Consider the following 25,781-nt stretch of genomic DNA (forward strand, 5'->3'; position numbering starts at 1 on the left):
TGAAGTCTGTTTCAGAGGCGACTCCATGCTCATTTGGATGCTGGCGTAATTGCGGCACGGAGATCAAAGACGGGCAGAGCGAGTGATGTTCCAGAGGAGACTTTACCACGCAGCCCTCTCCTCTGTGCAGAGGGGGGGCCGCCTGCTGCTCACCGCTCTCCTCTCCCCTCCAGCCATGCGCTACCCCCTGCGCATCCCCGCTTGTAAAAAATGATTAAGGCCGCATTTGTCATGTGTTTATGAGTGAGGGGCATTGCGTGATAGGGAATGGCATCTACAAGAGTTTATCAAGAGGCTTTCTCCTCTTTCCTGGGCTTCAGTGAGCTGCCTGGAAGATGCCGCAGACTGGAGTTTGTGTGTTAGGGAGGTTTATTAGCGCGCTGTCGGTGATGCCACGCTTCCAATCTGCCCAGGGTTAGCATGTTTTCACTTGTCAGGGAAGAAATTGGTTATTTTACAAGCTTGGGGCCTCGCCATCTTTATCAACCTGTAATTTTTTTAATATGTTTCATATTAGTTATTCCATTTTTGTCCATGTCAGAGAAATGAGAGTCACACTTTGTAATGGCAGAAAGACAGCTGAAAAACACTCCTGATAGACTGCTGTGTTTTTCTTTCTCGTCTTTCTTTTTTTTTTTTTTCCCTTTTTGGACGATGTGCATTAAAGTAAACTGTTTCCTCCTAAGTAGGTGTGTTGACCTTTAAGGAAAGCAGTAAGTGTGACCCGTCTGTGAGTGTCTCTGCCGTGTGCATTCTCCTCGTGACTGGAAGAACTGCAGGGTAACACTGGATGGAGCTTTTATTAACTGTGTCATTCTCTATGCAATGTGTGCGTGTGCACAAACAGGCACACAAATGTATCGCTTTGTCTTTGTAGCCTTTCCTGCAGACTTATTTCTTTTCCCTTTCAAAATTTGTCTGTTTTATTACATTTTCTGTGTCCTTTCCATGCACCATTTCAGTGCATCAAGCTGTTTTGTTTCGTCTCAGAAGGATGTGATGTTCATTCATGATTAATCTCCACCCACCTGCATTTATCTGGTGTGAGGTAATCTGCAAAAACCTGAAGCTGTTTTTGAGTAACCGTTGTGCACCTCAGTGACCTGTGCTTAGACCAAACCCAGTGAAAGCAGAGCGTGTAATTCAGATAAGGGCTGCAAGAAACCTTCATTGTTATTACTGATTATTCAGTGTGTTGATGATGAATCAATTTATTGGTCTACATTAAAATACAAACTTCCTCTTTTTTTATTAACAGTTGTGCAAAAAAAAAAAAAAAAATACTTGGCGTATCAAAAATATATAAAATACTATTGCTGCAAATATAATGAAAATTTTCTAAATATGGAATACCTCATTAAGAGTGCTAAATGTTCTAAATTAAACAAAATGCACTTTTTGTGGAATCACTGTTTATGTTTCAAAGGGTGTTCTTTTAGGTGAACTGGTGCATGCATTTAAGATCAATTGATCAATTTATTATCGATCAACATCACCTGTTCATTGTCTTTATAAAGTCATTCATCAGGCTGCAAAGCTATAAAATAATCAGATTTTCTTAATCAAATCTAATTTTTTTACACCACTCTTTAATAAAATCTCTGCAACATTTTATTTTTTTAAATTTCAAATTTTTCAAATTCGGTTACTGACATATTAATGAGAAAAAAATTATATATGTTTATATAGTAATATATGAGGGCGCTTAAGGCTTTTTCCATAGTATAGTTTGATCAAAAATAAATCCACAAGGAATTAAATTTCCCTTTATAAAAACTGATCAAAATTATCAAATCATGATATAAACCAAATGAAAATGGGTAGTTTTCTTCATACACTGACAAAGAAGCTTTTTATTATCCAAGTAATTTCCATTTATTTTAATCTTGATGAACTAATAATTTCAGCACTATTTATGTCCTGTTGAGATGCACTCCGCCAAAAAAAAAAAAAAAAAAAAAAATTGCAACATCTCTGGTGTTAAGACCTCTTTGTTCTGCAAAAGGAGAGGAGCAGAAAAATGTTTCTCTGGTTGGCCTGCAGGAGGAGCTTTGACAATTAAAATAAAGAAAGGTCTACCGGGAGCTGCAGTGCGGCTGCACACGGTCGAACCTGCAGCTTTCTCACACATCCTGAAGAGATTTGCTCTGCGTTAACGCTGACTTTTACATTGCAGCATTCATTCTTTGGATGCGAAACTTCTATTTGTGTGAGCCCCTTTGACAGTGAGCCATTTGTGAGAAGATTTAAGAGACAGAATAAAAACTGTATAAAAGCCACTTTATGAAAGCGGTTGTCGCAGCCCTCTTCAGCTCCTCCAAAACCATAATTCCCATAAACACAACAGCAAGTTTATTGAGTGAAAAACCACAGGCTCCATCCGAGTTTTAGGAAGTACTATCGGGGGAGTTACACAGTTCACTTTTCAAAGCCATGTGGGATACACACTCGCTTGTTGCTCCCTTTTGTCTTGCGCAGGCGTCCTCTCTGTCCTCGTGCAGTGTGGGATCGTGAAAACCTCTTTCCCATGGTAAGATGTGGATTTCTGTGCCTGCAGTCAGTCCTAATGGCTGACTTTAGCTCGCTTTTGAATGACAGAAAACAACAGGAGAGGCTGTGTAATAAAATCAAAACAGATGGCGCTAATGAAGTCCTGTTGGTCCAGTTATCCTGGTTATTGACTGTGCTCAGTCCAGGTAATGAAAGGACACTGTTCACATATCACATGTCCGATTTGTTGGATGCACAAACACATGCGCACACACACTCACTGTGATTTTTGGTCTCTTTGTTGTGTGCTTGTGGTGAACGCTGTTGTTAAAACTAATGAGAGAGCCTCAAAACTTTGGATTGACGCTGACTCCTACTCTATAATCACTCTGCAAGACCACAGTATCCTGTCCATACCAAGGACACTAATGCAGACTGAGCACAGGCAAGTCTGAGGTCCTTGACGGGGTCGTAGTCCATCCCCCAAAAAGTCCAGTAGTACCAATTGGGCAGCACGGTCTCGTTTGAGGGTGGGCGCTAAAGGGGTAAAATATGATGCATATGATGTAATTTCTCTACTTCTGGGGACAGAAACACAGCACTTTCTGAGTTTTTGGGGCAAATTACACGCAAAGAAAGTGAAAATGCAAAGAAAAAGAAGATGCGGTGGAAAGTGGACATGTTGCGGTTTATTTATGACCCACAGCTCAAACATGTCGAGGCTGTTGTGCAGGCGAGAGAACGTAGCTACTCTGGTTAGCTGTGTAGGCTAACACGACATGTCTCCCATTTGTCTCATCTTCCCTTCTCCACTGAGAACCAAAAAAAACCCTGCACTTTTCGCGACTGCTTTGGTGATTGCAGCCGAAAACAAAACAGAACACCGTTTTCCCGTGTGAAGTTATGCTGTGTATATATTGCGCTAACCCTAACCCCATAAGTGGTCAAATCCCGCGATATCACACAGGGTTCAAACGAGACTGCGGTGCCCTATTGACACTCGCCACTCAAAATCCTGTGATTCAACCTCTGTTTGTCACCACCACCATAACACTGATCCAATTTTATAGAGGCCCCAGTTTCCATAGCAGCCATATAATAGTATTTCTGCAACATATGAGGATCAACTGAGAAACGACGCTGCTCATATAATGCAAGATTTACTTATATTTTCATTATTCTGGCAAAATCTGTGTAATGTTTTCTGTCTGTGTTCTTGGACAACACATATCTCTGCAGTCCCCGTCCACCCAGCTGCCATGGCTGGGGAATGGATTGGTGCGCCATATAAGGGAAATTTATCACTCATCCAATTCATGTTACAGAATCTGGGATAAGCATCACCACCAAAGGGCCACAGGGCCCGTGTAGGACTTTCTTTTTTCTTCTGTTCTGACATGCAATTTTGTGAAATTGAGACATGGGAGGATGACAGTCAAACCCGAAGTAGGACAGCTTCTATTCTGCTTGTCATTTGTGGTCTTCTTCTGCTTCTTTCGGATCACCTTTTACATTTGCAAATCAGTTCTTGCATTCTTGTGTCCAACACTTCTACATCACATGGTTGCACAAGACAAGATGAAGGATCATCAAGTAGGCGATGGTGGACTCCTTAGTGGTACACAGCCCATTGCTGTGCTACACAAGGATCAATTCAATCCTCATTAGGATGGTATATTTGTGGTATCGTAGTCTGTTAGAGTACACTGTGTGGCCAATCTTCAGCACTTGGGGTTTCTGTCATGGTTACCTCACCCTGTTCCAGGTAGCCCCACTCCAGAGGTTTCCTCTGGGGTTGTTTCCCAAACTCTTTCCCATAAATTGCTGTAACAGCAAGGCAACCCAGGTTTGAAATCAAAGGTTTCCTTTAATAGCTGATGAGCCACATCTCCCTCAAACAAATGGTTTTGAGGTACAAAAAACTTGTTTTCAGCCCTTCTTCTGTTAGTAGAAATGGTTCTGCTATGCTTACACGTTAAGGACGGATGATCACAGGCTTTTTGAGGTTTTTTTGGGTTGTTCTCCCCAATGCCACCCCTTGGCATTAAACTCTTAGAACCATGTCAAATGTTGTTAGCTGTGTAGTTTTTCTATGTTCTGCCTGTATGTTTTCCCAAACATTACAAATTTCCATCTGTGTCTTGTTACAAGGGTAACTGTTAGGATTCTGGAGCAATTCTTAATGTTAATTCTACACATTGTAGACTGTATGTGTGGATGAACAACATGAATGTAATAGACACTTAAAATGTATTTTAAAATGCATATTTGCACTATTGCTACAAATTCTGGCAACTCACCACTAACCAAGAAATAACTCCTGGAGCCGCCTCTGGAATTGACAGTCAAATGAATGCAGACATCTGAGCAGAAACACAGCACATTTTCTTTCTTCTGAGCAACTGAACAAATGGTGCCCTGGGACTTGTTCCTAAACTACCAATTTGTCATTGCACATATGTACAAGAACATGTCTGCGTGAACCTCTGTCTTTGTTGACACATTTGATGGCTTGTTCAGCTGTACTTATCTTTACAATAAGGATATGGCCGAACATGCCACAGCTTGTAGCCTTTAGTTCCAATAAGATAAATAAATTTAGCCTTGGCACAGCTACAAAAATAATAAATAAATAAATAAATAAATAAATAAATAAAGCTTGTTGAACTGTTTTGAACAGGGTGCTGTATGGGAAGGGGACGTGATTGGTTGATGTTACATATGTCCTTGATTACCTTGCTTCTGCTTTTATTCTAATAAGTGGCATTCTTTGTACTCTCCAGGACAGCTAGACAGTCTGACACACGATGAGAATAAATATTGCATGTGGTAGACATTAAGTTGTCATCCAGGGGGAAAAAAAGAAGAGACGGAGAAATCCGTGCTGTGTCTTCTGCTGCTACATTTTGCCTGCTCTTGTCACAATTGTCACAATCGTGATGACTCCTCCACTCTCCCCCGGCTCCCTTATTTTCTCTCGCCCAGTCAGCTGCCGTGAATGATAGAATGGATACCCCATATAGAGAATTATTTTTGGGCGAAGTGCAGTGTGCTCCTCCTGTTGTGTTCCAGTTTGGATTTCTGATGAAACTGGGGATGAGTGCTTGTTGGGTTTGTCGCTGTCGTGTGCAAACATTTAAAGCGAGTGGGGAAAAAAAAGAAGAATGTTTTTTAAAAATTTAATGGGTGTCTTTATCAAAGAAAAGAAACTTGCTAAAAAAAAAAAAGCTTGTTACTAGCGACGCCTTTGAGGTTTGTTTGAGGTATGATGTGAGATGATGCTCTTAATTAAAGCTGCTCCCATTGTGCCTGCACTGTGCGTCGCTCCTCCGGCCTGGGATTGCTTTGAAGAGTGAAAGAAGTTGGCGATATTGACAGTGGTGTGTGTGTGCGTGTGTGCACACGCGAGAGCATATGTGTGTTGGATCTTCCTCCTTTGGGACTGATTGTAATGTCTTTCTATCCGGCCATGGCACAGGGAGCAGAGCGCGTCTGCACTCTTGTCGCTCAGGAGCTCACCACAGCGAAGATGAAAAGCTTCCCACAGAGTCCCCGACTTCCCAGTCTCAAAAGCCACCATGAGATCATACCGCTCATTTCAGTCTGCCGTCATAGAGGAGGGTGTGAGGATGCCGAGTCCTGTTTGCATCCTAACACCCTCGTCCATGCAACATGATGGTTTTGAATCCAAAGTGAATGACTTGATGATCTTGTGTCTAGTTGTTAGGGCTGATGTAGAAAGTCTCAAAAAGAGGTGCCCCTGAAACTCATCTTTTATTTGCAGCAACTTCAAGGAATCTGTTTGCAGGGAACACATTTTGACTTCAGTTCAGATTTCGCCACACTTCATTATTACAACCACAGATGTTGAAGGAAGGAAATGGATGGGTAACTCACGTACCGTACATATTGGGGTAAAAAGATTACACATTGTCTATCGATATTGGACTCTGTCACTGATTCTGTTTTCTGATTTTCCTGCACAGACTCAACATGTAGCTGATAGATGGAGAATGCGCATTAGGGTGGCCCTCAAAAGAATATTGGTGCTTTCTGCAGATACAGTCACCTGTGGTATAGTTTCTGATAGCGTGGTTCGAAGTGGAACCTCTAGCGCTCATTTTGGACAATTTTCCCAATGTGAAGTACAGTAGTGTTCAGAATAATAGTAGTGCTATGTGACTAAAAAGATTAATCCAGGTTTTGAGTATATTTCTTATTGTTACATGGGAAACAAGGTACCAATAGATTCAGTAGATTCTCACAAATCCAACAAGACCAAGCATTCATGATATGCACACTCTTAAGGCTTATGAAATTGGGCTATTAGTAAAAAAGTAGAAAAGGGGTGTTCACAATAACAGTAGTGTGACATTCAGTCAGTGAGTTCGTCAATTTTGTGGAACAAACAGGTGTGAATCAGGTGTCCCCTATGTAAGGATGAAGCCAGCACCTGTTGAACATGGTTTTCCTCTTTGAAAGCCTGAGGAAAATGGGACATTCAAGACATTGTTCAGAAGAACAGCGTAGTTTCATTAAAAGTTGATTGGAGAGGGTACAACTTAAGCGCAGGTGCAAAAAATTATAGGCTGTTCATCAGTGAATGAGTACTAAGATCAATGAAGAGATGGCTTCTTTGACTCAGCCATCAGCAGTCTGTCTGTATGCTGAGTGGAACTTGTAGAGAGATTAATTACCTTGGCAGTGACAGTCATGCCTCTGGAGCTCCACCTATAAAGTTTAGCGACATCTGGGAAGATCTTGCAAATTGATGACATCTCTGGACAGTAGAAGTAGGTCCAAGCACCTAAGGTGTTCTTGTGGTTGAGGTCATATTTAATGGGTTGGCGACAGTATGATTTCAATAATGTGTTGTCTGGGTACTTTTGCTGTGAGGCATGGGGTTCCTCCGGGCCAGTTCTTGGCCCATTATTCTTCTTTCACTATTTGGCACATTTGGAAAAGCGCTTACTGTACATAGCCTTGGGATTTGTTTCACTGCTATGCAGATGATTTACAGTTCTATATGCTGTTTCATATGTTGGAGTGTTGCCTGGTTTGTTGTGATGAATTCATCATCTTATAACTTCCTGCTGCTCATTGCATATAAGACTGAAATGTTGATTAGTGGACTAGTAAATCTAGAGAATTATGTGACAATTTCAATGTACAGTATCTTGAGGTGGTGTGGTGGTTAAAAACAGTGACACAGTTTGGAATCTTGGTGTGATTTTTGATCCTTCACTAAAGGTCACCTGCTTGATTGCTGAGTGGGAAACAAAAATTTGATCATATTACCCCAGCGTTGGCTTCCCTTCACTGACTGCCTGTTTGAACAAGGACAGATTTCAAGGTCCTTCAGCACCATCGTAGCACACACACACACAGACAAACACATCCACACTTACACGCACACTTATTATCAATTTAAAGTTTCCAATTCACCTAACCTGCAAGTCTTTGGAAGTGGGAGGAAGCCAGAATTCCTGGAGAGATCCCATGTGAACATGTGGTGAACATGGTAACTCCACACAGAAAGGACCAGGTGGTTAAGCAAGTAAGCTAAGCAGAGTGGGTCCTGATTAGTACTGTGTTGGGATACTGCTTAGATAGACCAGGGGCTATGTCAGTTTCTCCAGGTAAAGCCTGGAGAAACTGACAGAGTAAGGAAGGGCATCCGGTGTTAAACTTGTGCCAAATCCCAATGTGGATCTATGCTGGATCCGCAACCTGGTCTCACGGCAAGTCGTGATTCAGCAGCACGAAATATACCTTAATCTACTGGTTCGTGATATTGTGACGAAAAGCGCCTCATTTTCGTCACAGCAGCACAAATTCATTCTAATTCATTCCGTGATGACTGCACGAAATTAAAAGTGAAGGTGGGGGGGGGGGGGGGGTCAGGGGTGCTTGATGTTAGGGTCGGGGGGAGGGGTAGGGTTAGGAATGGTGAGTTAAAAAAAAAAAAAAAAAAAAAAACGTGAGACTGGGCTGGGATCCGTTGTGGTGACTCTGAGCCAATGAGAGCAGCTGAAAAACCAACAAAATTATTCATGTTATTAAGTCTTCAGTGTCCTGATATTCCATATTTTATTGTATGATAGTGAGACCTGGATGGAAACCAGTGCTGATACGGCGATGAGTGGATGTAGTAGGTTCTAGAGCTCTCTAATGAATCCTTGGGCAAAAGTGGAATACCCAAAGTAGATGTCCCCCCTACCAAATGAGGTTTCTTCCTGAAGAAAAAAAAAAAAACATCAGGGTGTTTGACCATACCACTGTCACCAGTGTGCTTGCTCATAGAGTGGTAAGGACTAGACCTATCTTCTATACAAATTAGCAGTTGAACTGAATTGAATGCCTATGTGTCCACATTGTTACTTCTGGAGACCCAAATAAGGTATACTCTTTGCATTGTGAGGAAATGTCAATTCCATGATAGCAATTTGTGAATTGGCGCAATAACACAAAGCTCCACACAGGAGAAGGTTTGGGTACTGCTGGGTTAGTTTATTGGCAGATTCTATACCTGGGGTTGAGCTGAAGTTGTGTTCTGGTAATGGATCACTCATCAGGTTTACCAGCATTCAATTGCATCTGAAAGAAGGTCCTCAGAGTGGAGGTGGCGACCCGCCTTTTACAGGTTTAACTGGCTAAGTGCTTCTAATAAAGCCACTCTGTATGAATGGACGGCAGACACAGCTCCCCTCCCACCTCTGATCATTGTCTCAGGTAGCAGCACCTGTACTTTAGGAACTCCCATTGTTTTCTCCTCTTGATTCGTTTAATCAGATCTGAGCTCTGACAAAACCCAGGGAAGCCCCAGGCACGTAGAAACACAGGAATTAACCAGCTCTCAGGATTCCCACACAAAAAGACAAATAGACTAGCACTAGAGGGGCTCCCCTCTGGGACGTTTCCATTCACACATAGATTGTTGTGGGGTCTCTATTGTCCCCCCCCCACTCCTTTTTTTTTGTTATTTCACAATATATCTGGCTTTTAATTGGCAGTATAGCAAATGCTGCGTGCCCTAACCCCTAACAAATAGCACAAAAGCTGTTTTTCCTAATGAAAGGTAAGTAGCTTGACAAATTAACATAAACTTAAAAATAAAACCACATTGCATTTTGGGTTTTGTGAAAGCATATGCAAGATGACTGTTTTTCTCCTGGAAGTGAGAGCAGCTGGAAAAGAGGCGCAAACACAGCTTGTTCCATCGTCTTGTTTGAGCCTTTTAAGCCGCTGAATGATTAGCAGAAATAATGTCCCTGTCACCCTTAATCACATTAAAACGTGGTTAACATTTAATTTTTCCTACTTGATATGCAAAAATTTCCACTAGATTTGCAGCAAAGGCCATCGGAATTCCATTAGAAAAAGAATAAAAATTTCAGGCATCATTTGTTCAGAGAAGATTATCAAGACCAGAAAGTGCTGAATCTTTTTATTAACAGGGTAGTGAGAGGATGGCGCCCAGTGCTGAGACACAAAAGGAGACTGACAAAACATGCATACACATCCCACTGCAACCCAGACTTGTAAAACCTTTTAAAGAGTAAAGCCAACAAACACGTCTATAATTATGGAATGACACAAATCAAATGTGACACTAGAAGAGCACTTTTTAGAGTTCATGCATCCCCCAGTGCCCAAAACTGCTCATGTTGCAGTGGCAAAATTTCCTATTCCACCTGCTTATGCAAAACCATCCTAAATTCAGTGGATGGTGTTGATGCATATTTTACCCAAAGCTGTTCTGCTAACCTGCCCTGTGTTGCAATTTTAAAAGCTTTTAACATTTCTGCTCCTCTGCTTTAAAATGCTATGGTGCCTATTCCAAACCAAGCCTAACAATTGGTCCAAACTGTGGATAAGCTGTTCATTACTTACAATGTCCTATTTTGCAATGATAAAAAAATAATAATCCTTACTCAAGTCCATTATCAAGTCCCATCTTCAAATGTAGCATATCGTAGTCAACATTTACACCATGATTCATGAAAATCATACCTACCTTATTACCCTACTCGCCAACGGGACGTAGGGTATTGTAATTGCTCCTACTTGTGCTTGTGTGCATGCAAACAAAAATAGTTAAAAAAACAACTAGGGATGGGTATCAAAAATCGGTTCCTGTTAAGAATCGGTAAGAAATGATTCAATCCACCGACACTTTTGCTCAATGTTTCCCTATTGGTTCTTCAGTTCACTTTACGCCTAAGCTAGTTGGCGGTCGGAGATGGCTCGGACTACTCGTCATGATGAAAACACGCTTGTTTTTGTCTCGCTCACGCTCCACTGAGGAAGCAAGGTTAGCTGCACAATCAATGGGTCGAGTCTGACGATTACCTGGACTGACAACAAATACGAGTAAATCAAATACTTTATGTTTTTTGTGTGTGTGTGTGGTTTCTTGAGGAATTTTGTGAATACAGAAATGTGCTCCGACCATCAAAGTGCGCTCCTGTGATATAAATCAAATGCACCCTCTCTTCTGTGGCATTTAATGGCAGCTGGACCGGCAGTCCTTATTATTGCATGCTGCCACCTTCTGCATCAGTCTATTATAGCAGTACTACATTCTCTCGAGTCCAGTGTCTTTTCAAGTTTTAAAAAGCCAACCCTTCCCCCTCCCACTTTACTTTAATCTTTATTTAACCAGGTTAGTCCCATTGAAATCAAGATCTCTTACAAGGGAGACTTGGATTATAAAGTTTATAAAGTTTCCAATTCACCTAACCTGCTGATAATAGGTCTAAAATACTTCCAACAGAAACTTCTTTCAGGCCTATTCTGAGAGAAGCTCTTGTCTTTCTCTGGAATATTTATTTCAATACATGAGGACATCCCTAATCACCAAAACAATGTCCTAAATAAGGTCTTGTTGACTCCTGGATGAACCTGTCCCAGAGATCTAGGATCCAGTGACCAATTTCATATTTATTTACTTTAAGACTCAATAAAATGTTGAAATAGAAAACCTGTAAAGCCTACTTTTTGTATTGATAAGGGAATCGAGAAAGAATCTGATCGATGAGTGGAATCGATAATGGCATCAATAGATATCAATATCCATCCCTAGAAGCGACTGGACAAATTTTCACCAAACTTGTTAGGAATATTACTTGAATTAGTGTTTCCAGATGATTAAAGTTTGGAACTAATTTGGTCAAAGGTCAAAGTGAAGCAAAACATACCACATGAAGCACGTTTACCATAAAATCTCCCTTACAAATGTGGCTTGGGATTTGTAAGTGATTATCAGTGACTTTATGATGAGGTCACAAATACAACCCCTGGCAATAATTATGGAATCACCGGCCTCGGAGGATTCATTCAGTTGTTTAATTTTGTAGAAAAAAAGCAGATCACAGACATGACACAAAACTAAAGTCATTTCAAATGGCAGCTTTCTGGCTTTAAGAAACACTATAAGAAATCAGGAAAAATAATTGTGGCAGTCAGTAACGGTTACTTTTTAGACCAAGCAGAGGGAAAAAAATATGGACTCACTCAATTCTGAGGAATAAATTATGGAATCACCCTGTAAATTTTCATCCCCAAATTTTCATCAGATCTGCTCATTAGTCTGCATCTAAAAAGGAGTGATCACACCTTGGAGAGCTGTTGCACCAAGTGGACTGACGTGAATAATGGCTCCAACACGAGAGATGTCAGTTGAAACAAAGGAGAGCATTATCAAACTCTTAAAAGAGGGTAAATCATCACGCAGTGTTGCAAAAGATGTTGGTTGTTCACAGTCAGCTGTGTCTAAACTCTGGACCAAATACAAACAACATGGGAAGGTTGTTAAAGGCAAACATACTGGTAGACCAAGGAGGACATCAAAGCGTCAAGACAGAAAACTTAAAGCAATATGTCTCAAAAATCGAAAATGCACAACAAAGTAAATGAGGAACGAATAGGAACTCCAGGAAACTCCAGGAAACTGGAGTCAACGTCTGTGACCGAACTGTAAGAAACCGCCTAAAGGAAATGGGATTTACATACAGAAAAGCTAAATGAAAGCCATCATTAACACCTAAACAGAAAAAAACAAGGTTACAGTGGGCTAAGGAAAAGCAATCGTGGACTGTGGCTGACTGGATGAAAGTCATATTCAGTGATGAATCTCGAATCTGCATTGGGCAAGGTGATGATGCTGGAACTTTTGTTTGGTGCCGTTCCAATGAGATTTATAAGATGACTGCCTGAAGAGAACATGTAAATTTCCACAGTCATTGATGATATGGGGCTGCATGTCAGGTAAAGGCACTGGGGAGATGGCTGTCATTACATCATCAATAAATGCACAAGTTTACGTTGATATTTTGGACACTTTTCTTATCCCATCAATTGAAAGGATGTTTGGGGATGATGAAATCATTTTTCAAGATGATAATGCATCTTGCCATAGAGCAAAAACTGTGAAACATTCCTTGCAAAAAGATACATTGGGTCAATGTCATGGCCTGCAAATAGTCCGGATCTTAATCCAATTGAAAATCTTTGGTGGAAGTTGAAGAAAATGGTCCATGACAAGGCTCCAACCTGCAAAGCTGATCTGGCAACAGCAATCAGAGAAAGTTGGAGCCAGATTGATGAAGAGTACTGTTTGTCACTCATTAAGTCCATGCCTTAGAGACTGCAAGCTGTTATAAAAGCCAGAGGTGGTGCAACAAAATATTAGTGATGTGTTGGAGTGTTCTTTTGTTTTTCATGATTCCATCATTTTTTCCTCAGAATTGAGTGATTCCATATTTTTTTTTACCTCTGCTTGGACTAAAAAAGTAACCATTACTGACTGCCACAATTATTTTTCCTGATTTCTTATAGTGTTTCTTAAAGCCAGAAAGTTGTCATTTGAGTTTTGTGTCATGTCTGTGATCTGCTTTTTTTCTACAAAATTAAACAACTGAATGAACATCCTCCGAGGCCGGTGATTCCATAATTTTTGTCAGGGGTTGTAAGTCATAATATGAAGTCATATATAGTTAAAAGAGAAACCTAACTCAACTACACATTATCCTATGAAGCTCACTACATGTGTTTCTGGCAATAAATACTCATAATTCATAATATAAATTTACATTTTAGTGTGCAGCGCCACCTGATACCTTTCATGTTATTTTTTTAAATAAACATGTGTGGCTGAAATGAGTTTGTCTGTCTATATGTGGCCCTGCGATAGACTGGTGGTCTGTCCACATTAGACCCCACCTCTTGACCAGTGACCGCTGACTCTTAATTGGAATAAGCAGGTTTAGAAATGGATAGATTATCTGGCTACAAAACCTTTGCAGATTACCCCCAAATGTAAGGATTTCTGTTCTACTTCAAGTCCCAATCCTTTCACCAAGTTTCACAAAATCAGTTAGTGTTTTGAGTAATTGTGTTAATACCCAACCATACCAACAAATAGATGTCAGAAAGCATAAACTCATTTGTTGAGGTTAAAATTTCACTTTTAAGTCTTAAATTGTACACCTTTCAGCAAACTCAGATTAGTCAGAAGATATTAAAATTTGTAGCCAAAATACCCTGTAGACACTGAGATTATGTCAAGTATTAAATAAATAAGTAAGTACCTGTTTCTGTTCAATCTGGGAGCATGCACTGGTGTCACTACATCCACCACACCATGATACTGCCCAGCAGCTGGATAGTAACCAGCCTAGCAGACAGCCGTTCCATCCACACCTCTCAAAAGTCGTAGCTCACACTCCTCACAATGCAAGTCGTACTCCTCATCTTAGTCTCCCTATGTAACCATGCTTTGACACAAAGTCAGCGGTTACCCAGGATCCCGTGAAGAGACTTCAAAGACATGAGGTCAACACCTTAGTCACAAAGCCTTACAGTTGTAAGACACAGAGACAGGAAGCACCAGGAAGCTTAAAGACTTGGATCTTTATTGTCATGCAAAGATATAGGCTTCTCCGAACACCTTTGTCCAGCAACCTCAAATCACCAGGTTAGGGTTAGGTTTCCGATGGCTGTTACTTTAAATTGAAAGGATGTCTAGTCTGTTATGGTCTCTCTCTGAAAGAGGGAGCATTTTCTTCCTTCTCGGGAGATGATGTTTTTGTGCCACACAGAGTCCACTCTGGCTGATTGGTCATGTTTCACAGACAAAGCAGAAGACCACATTATGGACAGAACATTCATCTCTACAGTCATAAAACTGTAGGATTTTGGGTATATTTAATCATGTGTAACTGTAAGCAAGTAGGTTGGTAAGTCCCGCACTTGAATTGGGAATGTGTCAGTTCAAGTTGCATGCATTCTGGTCTATTGGGATGATAAAGTCATGTGACCAGGTCCCTTTCTTTCCTGCCTTGCAACCCAACCAGAAGCACTCAGGAACCTTTTTCATGACTCGCTGAGCAGGATGGCTGCATTAGGTTCCAATCCCAGCCAGGACATGAACTGCCTACCTTCTGCATGGAAGGACAGTGCCCTAAGCATCAATTCAAATTGATGTCGTTCTGTGATTCACAGTATGTGGGATTTAGTGGTGAGACTGTACATTCTTTCCCTTCACGCTTTTGCTTTTTTGGCTATGTGGACTTCTGCTCCCCTGCCTTCTGTTGTGATAACCAATATCTATGATCCTGTATTTCACAAAAATGAAAGTTCTCAAACTTGTTAACCTGCAGTAGCAATGGTAGACTGTGTGTAAGGGAGCAACTACTAGTTCCTCTTCTTTTTGAAGTCTGTGTAGCAAAATGTGAAAGAGAGAGCAAAGGTGCCCTGACACTCGTATGCATTTTGGCTCTGCACTCTCGTGCACTTTGTTGTGACAATCCCACCCACTGTGTTCCCAGCTGGATGCCGTGTTTTGTTCCGCTGGATCCTGCGCTTTGTCCACTGGATGCTGTTTATATAAAATAATTATTTCGTAGCAGATTAATAATTTTCTCTGAGTTTGGCTGTTGAGAACACCTCTAATCTCGAGGACTGTTCAGATGGAGCCTTTTTTCTCTCCCTCTCTCTCTCTCTCTCCTGCGCTTCATGAGGTGAAGAACACATTTGGAACAATCTAAAAGGTAATTACAGTATGTAACAAATTTTTATTTTTTATTTTTCCTGGGTACACAGTGTGTTTTCTTAACCTGTTATGCCTTAAATAAATAGAAAATAGCTGTTATTCCACAGAAACTTTGCTTCTGTGATCAGGACAATGATATTTTGAAATTTGTTTTCAAGAATATTCTCGATTCGCCTTCACTACTACTGAGTAGTCTTCTAGAATATTCAACTGCTAGAACTGTCCAGAATTTTCTAGAAGTTTCCAGAATTATCTAGAAATTTCAAGAAACTTTTAGAACTTTCTAGAACATTAAAAAAATAAATAAATAAATAAAACCAAAGTTTGTGCTGAATGTAGTCATTTTTCCATAGACTTTAGACACAAGCAGTTGAAATATAACACTTAGAAGCCAGGAACAAAAATTGTGTTACATAGTGTTATTTGTAATGTTTATATTATAATGGCTTAGTAAATCAGTTGCATGTTCTTTCTTTCTCATGAGCAGCTGTGAAAGTATGCTTATGAGATTTAACATCTCATTATAATCGATCAGATGAGCTGCGCTGTGATGCGGTGCACTGATGCAATCACTCGCACTCGCATGCAGTGCTTTTAATTGTTTGTGCAATGTTCATGTAATTGATGCGTGACAGAGATTTTGAACATTTAAAATTTTCTTTGCGCACTTGCAGGAAGCCTCACACAGTTTACAACCATTTACGAGTTTACTCTCCTGTACGGCAGAGTGCGTGCAAGTGCGCAGATCAGTCATGCAAGTGTCAGGGCACCTTAAGTATGTCCCTTTTGGGCTGCTGTATCATCACGAGGGTGCAACATGGTAGCCTCCATGAGGGGTCCGCTCCCATGTAGATATGAAGCGCTCATTCTAAAATGATGAAAGCACATGAATTCATTGCTGCAGTTATACAATAACTAACAGGCTTTTATATTAATTTAAAATTAATTAGCTTATAATGTGCCAAATCACAGCAAAAGCCATCTGAAGTCACCTTACATGAAACAATACAACATAAATTAAATAAATAATAATTAAAATGATAAAAAATTTCAAATACATAATTAAAAGCTGAAGTAAAAGAATAAAACAGATAAAAATAAAAACTATTCATAAGAAAGAGAATAAAAATGGGTTTTCAGTCTTGACTTAAAAATGTCCACGGACTCAGGAAGACTGTTCCACAGGGTGGGTGCACGATGAGAAAAGGCTCTTTGACCTGCTGACTTCTTCTTCACCCTGGGAACACAGAGAAGTCCCGCATCCTGCGACCGCAACGCCCGGGCCGGCACGTGAAGTTCCACCAGATCAGCCAGATAAGATGGCACCAGTCCATGAACAACTTTATAAGTCAACAACAAAACCTTAAAATCTGCTCTCACAGAGACAGGGAGCGAGTGCAAGGATGCCAAAATAGGTGTGATATGTTCAGACCTTCTACATGTCAACAGTCTGGCGGCAGCGTTCTGAACTAGCTGAAGACCCCTAATGCTGGACTGCGGTAATCCTGAAAATAGAACATTACAATAATCTAGTCTAGAAGAAACAAAAGCATGAATCAGGGTTTCAGCATCAGCCACAGACATGGTGGGGCGGAGCCTCACTATATTTCGCATTTTATGCATGCTACAGTCCATTTCTGTAGTTTTAATAAAGCATAGACCTGAAAAGAAAACATTTATAGTACGAGTACTTGCCTGTTTTGTTCTTTGGCGAAAAAAAAAATTGCAACATGATTTACATAAACATTTGCTCACACCTGCATGCAGAAATAATTGGAAAAGCCACAAATACAAATTGCAGAGTGGCGTGGGTCGACAGCAGTGAAGTTGACAGAATTGGTTTTAGGATTCGTGTTGACGCCGCATCAGAGCTCTTAATTGACAGTGCTTTGTTTCTGGAGTTGAGGGAAAGGGGGTGTTTCATGTTCCCGTAACACGGTGTTTGTCTGGTCCTGTGTCACTCAGTGCGAGGACCCAGAGACCCCGTGCTCATTTGCAGCTCACGTTCTCCTTCTCGGCTTCACATTATTAAAATCATCCCCAGCCTTCTACCAGGAGCCTCTTTGTTATTTGGCTGGCCTGGCTCAGCTCTGTCAAGTCTTCACCAATTACAGTCTCAGGTACAATGGTCTATTCAAAGGATCACAGCCCTTGACTGGTGTGGAGAGAGTGATTGTGATGGCAGCTACAATTTCACACGTATTGCATACGATTCCTGCTTCATGCGCAGTTCGACCATATTTGTACATGTGTGAAGGGGCCCTTGTCACCAGCAATATATGTTGTCAGCAATCAAAAAAAAAATGCAAGATTACATTAATAATTACCCTTTACAGTTTTTCAGCTTGAGTAAAACATGGTTTGAATTATTAGCGCTCTACTGAACTTGTGCTATTGACACCCATTTATTTCTTTTTCAGCAATTTGTGGAAATCAATCAATTTCATCAAAGCAACTCCCCCTAGGATGATCAGCTTGGTGAACAGTACTTTTTGTGTTCACATAGACGGGGCCTTGCTGGCGCAGCCTTATCTATTATCAACAAAGTGACTGGGAATGATTTTTTTTTTCTAAGCGGTGAGTCAAACTTTGTAGACCTGCATTGTCCCTGATCATCTGGTGTGTGCCTTTTTATCGTCATACTGCCATCTGACCGCACTAAGAGCAAATCCAGAAAACAGTTTTTGGCATCCATTATATCTGAAAGCTTACTTTTATACAGCTGTTTTGTCAATAGCATCAACTTGTAGATTGTTATCACACTTTTCCAATTGCCCTCTAGCTTTGTGCTGTCAGTTGTTCTAGTTTTTGTGTGTGTTTGCCTTGGCAGCATTGCATTACACGGGAAGCTGTTTACCTATGACTGTTTAAAATCTTCTTGACACGAAAGTATGACTGTCAGACGGAGGGAGGGGGATCACTGCTACACAACACATAAATCAAATGATTCATGGTGTGTGGAACAGCAGTCACTGGCAGGAAGAGACGAGTTTTTTTTCCATGTTGCATTTTTTTTTTTTAAACCGTGTTAAATGCAATAAATCTAAGAGCGTTTTAAACTGTAGTGTTCAAATGTCCTCGGGGCTCCGCCACTAAACAATACCAACATCAAAGCGTTGGCGTTTGACAAGTGATGAGTCACTTCCCTTGTCCAGAGTGCTGCTCACACCTGTATGGAGATGATTACAGGTAGATCTGGCCGGCCCTAATTGTACAATAAATGCTGCTCTCAGCCCTAATGGCAGCTAGTCTGCAGCTGAGACGCCAGTCTGCCATTTTGCTGTCGCCATGCTCTCATGTTTTTCCAGCAGCACAGTTGAGATGATGATACGGTTAAGGACTATTCAAAGCAAACAGCAAGACAAATTGCAATCTCAGCTTTAATGTGCACAGGAAACAAAGGCGAATCCTGGAATGAGGGAAATAAGCCAGTTTATTCTGTTTCTCTCAGGACACCCTCCCACACCATTTTACAGGTTCCCGGCCCGCGTTTTTATTTGTTTATCCGACTGTCCAATGTCAGGCGTAGTTTGTTTTTGCATTTCTGTTCAACCACTTGTAATTTAAAGGGGGCACATTGTTCAAACCTGTTTTGCATCTTCCATTTACAAATAAACATCTTCAAAGTCCCACAATTCTACATTGCACTGGTGGAAGTTACCCAGCTATTAGTACAATTTAGCCCTAATATATCTTGTTTTAATCTTCTGTGACGTATGTCACAAATATCCTAATCTGAGGTCTTGTTTTCTGAGAAACAACTCTTACATTTTGCAAGGTTGAAAACAGAGGGCCCTATCTTGCCACTAAACTGCTGCACATGACCTGAACACAACATAAGGAACAGGAAGCAAAGGGGTTGTATTTATTCTCTTAATTAAGCACAGATGTGTTTTTGTGTCACCAATTAATCCACTTAGTTTGTCATCTGTTGCTGTTTTTTAAGAGAAATGTGCACATGGTTTATATTAGTTGTACATATATTGTGAAAAATTTACCGTTAAATTTCACTATTTTTTATATTGGCTAAAAATCACTTGCACCACGAAAAGCACCTTTTGGAGTTGCACTCAAATCTCGTTGTAATGCAAATTACAAGGACAATAAAGGCGATTCTGATTCACATCACCTTGATGTGTTACTATTTAGACAGAAGGTTCAAGTGAGAGAGTGTGAATTTCTCCACTGTGAGATCAATAAAGTCTTATCTTATCTTGTGAGGTAACAGGCCTCTGCTCAAAGCTCCAGAGTGCACAAGCAAAACCAGTCATCCACAACAACATTCTGAGGTGAGGTAATTGAGCGCATCGTTCCTGCATCACCTGCTCCTTATCCTACTACCTGATCTTCTCCTCATCCTATCAGGATCATATTGTGCCCCAACTTCATGCTCCCCACCTGTAAACCTGAGGAGGAAGAAAACAACAAAAAATATATGGTGTAAACCAGAGTGGATTTTTTTTCATTATCTTTGACTTTTATTTTGATTTTTATTTGATTTTTGTTTGCATTATCATTTGAATAGAACACTACATAAATAACAGCAAATCTCTGCAGTCAACTTTAGATCAGGTTTTTGTTGGTCATAAGGTCATTTTCTGCTGCCTCACAATAGTAATGCACCAATACTGTGCCTGACCATAAATCATTTTTAGACCAACATGTCCACTGGCACACAGGTGACCACAGTATTGGTGTGAAATTGACAACTGTCAGTTGGAAAATAGTGATAACACTTGCAAAGTGCACTGCCTTGCATCAGCTGTAACATACAGCCCAAAGAGCATTAAAAATATAATGCAATGCTAAAATACCCGCGGCCGTCTGAGCATAACATTAACAAACAGAATGTGACCTTTTGACCTCTTAAAATAGGTCAAGGTTAGCCATCTCTGAACTTGTCCAAGGTCTATGTCCCAAGAATGTTCCCTGTGAGTTTGAAGACCCTGGCAGTAATAGTAGTAGCACAGACAGATGGATAGACGGAAGGACGCAAAGTCTTTGCAATATCCAGTAGCCATATTTGATGGCCATTGGGTAATAACACTTTAACAGTTAAAAATCTGTCTTCCTGTTTGTGTGTGGCTGAGAAATCTTTAGCAAATGCAGAAAATGCTTAAAAATACCCCCCCCCCCCAAAAAACCCCACCTGTATCAATTCAACAGGTTTTTACATCAAAATGTCTTGCAAATAGATATAAAAAATGCTGCAATACATGTAGTCATCCAGCACATCCAGTAATTTGATTTAACGTGTCTGCTGCAAATTCAGACAAGGCACCCAAACACAGAAATGCTTTGAAATGTTCCAAAACACAACAGAACTACTAACAACAGACAGATGTTTCTACCCAGAGGACATTAACTGACTTCTGTTCAGTGCGTTGCAAATTTAAAAAAATTTAAAATAATTAATTAAAATTAACTTGATCAAGTCTGCTGACCAAATAGGAATAGAGAAACAGAGCACCATGACTGGACGGTCCGTCGGTTTAAGTCCGACAGGCAGAAACCTCTGTTTGTGTTGTTAGTACTTACATTGTGTTGCAGAGCTTTGAAAAGCATTTCTTTGTCTGCAAATTAAGAAACTGCACATGCAATTGTTGCATGTGCTGCAGGTTATATTTGTTAGTTTTCTCTTTTTTTCACACTATTTTATGCAACTACCTGTACTTGAATTAATGCAGACATTGTTTGGATTTGCGTTTTCTGCATTTCTTACTTTGGAAGTGTGTCTTCTATTGGTAACTGTAATTTCAGCAAAAACATTGAGGTTTTACAATACCTACTGACTTGAAGTGAAAAGTTGTATAATATGACTTTTACTTCATTCACTCTTTTTTTTTTGTCAAATACCTCACGATATGATTGATAAATGCACTCAGACTGCACAGACTGCTCCTTCCCAAGTGCAGGGCAAACAGACTGAAAAACTCCTTTGTCCCTCAGGCCATCAGACTGTACAACTCCTAACTCAGGGGAGGAGGAGTAACAGGAAGACAGTGGATGGGAAGGAGTGGAACAGTAGTAGTCAATAAACCAGTAGTGAGCAGTATTTCTGGTATTTATATTTGTGTATTTATTTAAATTTGCAAATTGTTTTTTTGTTTGTTTTTTTGCATTCACATTTGATACTGTGTGCTTCTTACCCTGTGTGCTGTTATAAAATGCTGCTGGAACAATTTCCCTGAGGGAGTCTTCTGAAGGGATTAACAAAGTTCTATCTAATATAAATCTAATCTTTAGACATGGATTACAGTATTTTTAATGCTGTATAACATTTTAATGTTCCAAAAAGCACATATTGTTGATAGAGATCATCAAGCGTGGACTATGGGAACCACATACCAAGCTGCCCTTGTTTGGACAAGAATCCACTTTTTTAGCTTTCACAAACCATCATTAATAGAGGGATCGAGAGGAGCAAGGCCTCCTTTCATCCCCAGGTTCTCTGCTGGAGACAGTACATCATTTACTGTGGAGAGGAGCACATGGCTTCAATCCTATACAGTGCATGTGTATGAGAATGTGTACATGTGCATGTTTGAAGTCTGTTTCAGAGGCGACTCCATGCTCATTTGGATGCTGGCGTAATTGCGGCACGGAGATCAAAGACGGGCAGAGCGAGTGATGTTCCAGAGGAGACTTTACCACGCAGCCCTCTCCTCTGTGCAGAGGGGGGCCGCCTGCTGCTCACCGCTCTCCTCCCCCTCCAGCCATGCGCTACCCCCTGCGCATCCCCGCTTGTAAAAAATGATTAAGGCCGCATTTGTCATGTGTTTATGAGTGAGGGGCATTGCGTGATAGGGAATGGCATCTACAAGAGTTTATCAAGAGGCTTTCTCCTCTTTCCTGGGCTTCAGTGAGCTGCCTGGAAGATGCCGCAGACTGGAGTTTGTGTGTTAGGGAGGTTTATTAGCGCGCTGTCGGTGATGCCACGCTTCCAATCTGCCCAGGGTTAGCATGTTTTCACTTGTCAGGGAAGAAATTGGTTATTTTACAAGCTTGGGGCCTCGCCATCTTTATCAACCTGTAATTTTTTTAATATGTTTCATATTAGTTATTCCATTTTTGTCCATGTCAGAGAAATGAGAGTCACACTTTGTAATGGCAGAAAGACAGCTGAAAACACTCCTGATAGACTGCTGTGTTTTTCTTTCTCGTCTTTCTTTTTTTTTTTTTTCCCTTTTTGGACGATGTGCATTAAAGTAAACTGTTTCCTCCTAAGTAGGTGTGTTGACCTTTAAGGAAAGCAGTAAGTGTGACCCGTCTGTGAGTGTCTCTGCCGTGTGCATTCTCCTCGTGACTGGAAGAACTGCAGGGTAACACTGGATGGAGCTTTTATTAACTGTGTCATTCTCTATGCAATGTGTGCGTGTGCACAAACAGGCACACAAATGCATCGCTTTGTCTTTGTAGCCTTTCCTGCAGACTTATTTCTTTTCCCTTTCAAAATTTGTCTGTTTTATTACATTTTCTGTGTCCTTTCCATGCACCATTTCAGTGCATCAAGCTGTTTTGTTTCGTCTCAGAAGGATGTGATGTTCATTCATGATTAATCTCCACCCACCTGCATTTATCTGGTGTGAGGTAATCTGCAAAAACCTGAAGCTGTTTTTGAGTAACCGTTGTGCACCTCAGTGACCTGTGCTTAGACCAAACCCAGTGAAAGCAGAGCGTGTAATTCAGATAAGGGCTGCAAGAAACCTTCATTGTTATTACTGATTATTCAGTGTGTTGATGATAATCAATTTATTGGTCTACATTAAAATACAAACTTCCTCTTTTTTTTTAACAGTTGTGCAAAAAAAAAAAAAAAATACTTGGCGTATCAAAAATATATAAAATACTATTGCTGCAAATATAATGAAAATTTTCTAAATATGGAATACCTCATTAAGAGTGCTAAATGTTCTAAATTAAACAAAATGCACTTTTTGTGGAATCACTGTTTATGTTTCAAAGGTGTTCTTTTAGGTGAACTGGTGCATGCATTTAAGATCAATTGATCAATTTATTATCGATCAACATCCCTGTTCATTGTCTTTATAAAGTCATTCATCAGGCTGCAAAGCTATAAAAATAATCAGATTTTCTTAATCAAATCTAATTTTTTTACACCAACTCTGTAATAAAATCTCTGCAACATTTTATTTTTTTAAATTTCAAATTTTTCAAATTCGGTTACTGACATATTAATGAGAAAAAAAATTATATATGTTTATATAGTAATATCTGAGAGGCGCTTAAGGCTTTTTCCATAGTAAGTTTGATCAAAAATAAATCCACAAGGAATTAAATTCCCTTTATAAAAACTGATCAAAATTATCAAATCATGATATAAAACCAAATGAAAATGGGTAGTTTTTCTTCATACACTGACAAAGAAGCTTTTTATTATCCAAGTAATTTCCATTTATTTTAATCTTGATGAACTAATAATTTCAAGCACTATTTATGTCCTGTTGAGATGCACTCCGCCAAAAAAAAAAACAAAAAAAAAAAAATTGCAACATCTCTGGTGTTAAACCTCTTTGTTCTGCAAAAGGAGTAGGAGCAGAAAAATGTTTCTCTGGTTGGCCTGCAGGAGGAGCTTGACAATTAAAATAAAGAAAGGTCTACCGGGAGCTGCAGTGCGGCTGCACAACGGTCGAACCTGCAGCTTTCTCACACATCCTGAAGAGATTTGCTCTGCGTTAACGCTGACTTTTTACATTGCAGCATTCATTCTTGGATGCGAAACTTCTATTTGTGTGAGCCCCTTTGACAGTGAGCCATTTGTGAGAAGATTTAAGAGACCAGAATAAAAACTGTATAAAAGACCACTTTATGAAAGCGGTTGTCGCAGCCCTCTTCAGCTCCTCCAAAACCATAATTCCCATAAACACAACAGCAAGTTTATTGAGTGAAAAACCACAGGCTCCATACCGAGTTTTAGGAAGTACTATCGGGGGAGGTTACAACAGTTCACTTTTCAAAGCCATGTGGGATACACCACTCGCTTGTTGCTCCCTTTTGTCTTGCGCAGTGCGTCCTCTCTGTCCTCGTGCAGTGTGGGATCGTGAAGAACCTCTTTCCCATGGTAAGATGTGGATTTCTGTGCCTGCAGTCAGTCCTAATGGCTGACTTTAGCTCGCTTTTGAATGACAGAAAACAACAGGAGAGGCTGTGTAATAAAATCAAAACAGATGGCGCTAATGAAGTCCTGTTGGTCCAGTTATCCTGGTTATTGACTGTGCTCAGTCCAGGTAATGAAAGGACACTGTTCACATATCACATGTCCGATTTGTGGATGCACAAACACATGCGCACCACACACTCACTGTGATTTTTGGTCTCTTTGTTGTGTGCTTGTGGTGAACGCTGTTGTTAAAACTAATGAGAGAGCCTCAAAACTTTGGATTGACGCTGACTCCTACTCTATAATCACTCTGCAAGACCACAGTATCCTGTCCATACCAAGGACACTAATGCAGACTGAGCACAGGCAAGTCTGAGGTCCTTGACGGGGTCGTAGTCCATCCCCCCCAAAAGTCCAGTAGTACCAATTGGGCAGCACGGTCTCGTTTGAGGGTGGGCGCTAAAGGGGTAAAATTGATGCATATGATGTAATTTCTCTACTTCTGGGGACAGAAAACACAGCACTTTCTGAGTTTTTGGGGCAAATTACACGCAAGAAAGTGAAAATGCAAAGAAAAAGAAGATGCGGTGGAAAGTGGACATGTTGCGGTTTATTTATGACCCACAGCTCAAACATGTCGAGGCTGTTGTGCAGGCGAGAGAACGTAGCTACTCTGGTTAGCTGTGTAGGCTAACACGACATGTCTCCCATTTGTCTCATCTTCCCTCTCCACTGAGAACCAAAAAAACCCTGCACTTTTCGCGACTGCTTTGGTGATTGCAGCCGAAAACAAAACAGAACACCGTTTTTCCCGTGTGAAGTTATGCTGTGTATATATTGCGCTAACCCTAACCCCATAAGTGGTCAAATCCCGCGATATCACACAGGGTTCAAACGAGACTTGCGGTGCCCTATTGACACTCGCCACTCAAAATCCTGTGATTCAACCTCTGTTTGTTCACCACCACCATAACACTGATCCAATTTATAGAGGCCCCAGTTTCCATAGCAGCCATATAATAGTATTTCTGCAACATATGAGGATCAACTGAGAAACGACGCTGCTCATATAATGCAAGATTTACTTATATTTTTCATTATTCTGGCAAAATCTGT

At 40.5% G+C, this 25,781-nt stretch overlaps 1 protein-coding gene across 4 annotated transcripts in view; it reads left to right on the forward strand.

Moving 5' to 3' along the window:
• The window catches only part of LOC117524207 (obg-like ATPase 1), a 171,059-nt gene that overhangs the window by 100,579 nt on the left and 44,699 nt on the right, over window positions 1–25,781 (forward strand). The window contains exon 1 of one of the 4 annotated variants that reach the window (XM_034185973.1): window positions 21,459–21,605. The exons of the other annotated variants lie outside the window; for them this stretch is intronic. The gene's annotated coding sequence lies outside the window, so the exon portion shown is untranslated. Of the gene's footprint in view, window positions 1–21,458; window positions 21,606–25,781 lie in introns of those variants that run through there. 4 annotated transcript variants of the gene reach the window in all.

This window comes from Thalassophryne amazonica, chromosome 14, assembly GCF_902500255.1.
Source record: "Thalassophryne amazonica chromosome 14, fThaAma1.1, whole genome shotgun sequence".
Classification (NCBI taxonomy): domain Eukaryota; kingdom Metazoa; phylum Chordata; class Actinopteri; order Batrachoidiformes; family Batrachoididae; genus Thalassophryne; species Thalassophryne amazonica.